The sequence below is a fragment of the Triturus cristatus genome, chromosome 4_2, assembly GCF_964204655.1.
Source record: "Triturus cristatus chromosome 4_2, aTriCri1.1, whole genome shotgun sequence".
NCBI classification, from domain to species: Eukaryota; Metazoa; Chordata; class Amphibia; order Caudata; family Salamandridae; genus Triturus; species Triturus cristatus.
In genome coordinates, this window is record NC_140586.1 from 931388317 (window position 1) to 931390816 (window position 2500).

Consider the following 2500-nt stretch of genomic DNA (forward strand, 5'->3'; position numbering starts at 1 on the left):
GCTTTCTCTGAACTCTTGCTTTGTAAGACTGCTGGGCAAGGCCCTCCCTAGCCCCTCACTCAGATAGATATATTTGCCTGCAGAGCTCAGCTTTGGAGAAAGAGAGGGGGCAGAGAGCGCAAAGGGGAAGGCCCAAGGTGCACACCTTATTTTACATAAAAGCTCGGGCTCTTGGGAGGACAGGGACATGAGGGTTCTCAGGGAAAGCCATCACATTAGTATTGATGGCTGGGCCTTGAAACACAACAATCCCGGAATGGCCAGGCACAAAATGCCTGTGCAATAGGCCTGACCATAGGCTTCTGGAGGTCTTGCTCTCCAGAGGCCCCAGTGGTCTAAGCCCGACCAGGGCTGTGCCCGACCAGGGCTGTAGGCCGCATTGGGAGCGCGTTAGGGACGCATAAAGGGACGCAGGGCGCAGAACTCTGCCCGTTTCACCCCAGCATTTCGGGGAGGACAGGGAATTTGGCAAAGACAGTGGGAAGGATTTTTAAGGAGGAGAGTTCAGTGACATGATCTGAAACACAATAGTGCTGGTGATCTGGAGGCTGCCTTCTATGAGCCCCTTCTGTCGGGAGCAGCCTGCCATCATGCCCTGATAACCACAACACTAGTCCCAAGGCAGTGACCTCAGCAAATGCAAAAACATTCATACTTATAGTCTCCTGCATCTGATTCTTGCCATCATGTGAAACGTTGGCATTCCAATGTCTGTTGCACACACTTTGTTCATAGGTGTGCAATTTGAGTGCGTGCGCCTCATCACTGTCTTGGACAGAGCTCTGTCTCTAAGCTACACATGTGAAGCATTGGTGGTTCAGTGGTAGAATTCTCGCCTGCCACGCGGGATGCCCGGGTTCGATTCCGGGCCAATGCAAGGCTGTGTTCTTTTGACTTTGCTTTCTAAATCAAATATGGGAACTCAGTGGGGCATAAAATGGGAAACAGTGACCCCGATGTGATTTGAACACGCAACCTTCTGATCTGGAGTCAGACGCACTACCGTTGCGCCACGAGGTCCTTGCATTTGGAGTCACATCAGCAAATGTTGTGAGCCTTTTCATTTTTGCCCACCTCCTTATATGCCTAGGGTTGTATTACAAGGTTTGGCTTTTTGTTTTCCATCCTATTGATGAAATTGAGTGCAGGTGCAGAGAGAACGCAGAGGATTGAAATGTTCAGGGAAAGGGTCTCACGCAGGAGCTCTAGACCAAAGGCACATTACTATGATTTATTAAAGTGCTTCATGCATGCAAAAGGAAACGTCCCTGGGTGTGCTTGAACCACCAACCTTTCGGTTAACAGCCAAACGCGCTAACCGATTGCGCCAAAGAGACTAGAGACAAAAGCACATCTCCTGAGACTCAACATATATCTTTATGTGTGCGCGCCTGCCTTGAGCTTGTGTTATATAAGGCGTCTTTATCCTACGCAGCATTTGCCATTTGCTTAGTGTCTTGTCACTGTTGGGTGTTATGATGCGCAGACTACTGTCTAATGGTGTTAGGGCCAGTATTACAACCAGTCCCAGTGTATGAGATACATGTATGACTTTTCTGTGGCCTTCTTAGCGTAGCTATCTGCTCCTCTGGTGGTGTTCTACCAGCCTGTCAGGCGTGTGTCTTGCCCATCCAATCTTCACTGTGGCATGTTAGACTTGTCTTCTCTGTGAGCGGAGTCTCCTTCCCAGAGCAGGTGCTTTCTCTGAACTCTTGCTTTGTAAGACTGCTGGGCAAGGCCCTCCCTAGCCCCTCACTCAGATAGATACATTTACCTGCAGAGCTCAGCTTTGGAGAAAGAGAGGGGGCAGAGAGCGCAAAGGGGAAGGCCCAAGGTGCACACCTTATTTTACATAAAAGCTCGGGCTCTTGGGAGGACAGGGACATGAGGGTTCTCAGGGAAAGCCATCACATTAGTATTGATGGCTGGGCCTTGAAACACAACAATCCCGGAATGGCCAGGCACAAAATGCCTGTGCAATAGGCCTGACCATAGGCTTCTGGAGGTCTTGCTCTCCAGAGGCCCCAGTGGTCTAAGCCCGACCAGGGCTGTAGGCCGCGTTGGGAGCGCGTTAGGGACGCAGGGCGCAGAACTCTGCCCGTTTCACCCCAGCATTTCGGGGAGGACAGGGAATTTGGCAAAGACAGTGGGAAGGATTTTTAAGGAGGAGAGTTCAGTGACATGATCTGAAACACAATAGTGCTGGTGATCTGGAGGCTGCCTTCTATGAGCCACTTCTGTCGGGAGCAGCCTGCCATCATGCCCTGATAACCACAACACTAGTCCCAAGCCAGTGACCTCAGCAAATGCAAAAACATTCATACTTATAGTCTCCTGCATCTGATTCTTGCCATCATGTGAAACGTTGGCATTCCAATGTCTGTTGCACACACTTTGTTCATAGGTGTGCAATTTGAGTGCGTGCGCCTCATCACTGTCTTGGACAGAGCTCTGTCTCTAAGCTACACATGTGAAGCATTGGTGGTTCAGTGGTAGAATT

General features: G+C 50.2%; 1 non-coding gene across 1 annotated transcript in view; it reads left to right on the top strand.

Moving 5' to 3' along the window:
* The first annotated feature begins 2475 nt into the window (after positions 1-2475).
* TRNAG-GCC (transfer RNA glycine (anticodon GCC)) overlaps positions 2476-2500 on the top strand; it is a 71-nt gene continuing 46 nt past the window's right edge. The window contains exon 1 of the tRNA in view: positions 2476-2500. This exon is cut by the window's right edge and continues 46 nt beyond it. This is a non-coding gene — a tRNA (tRNA-Gly).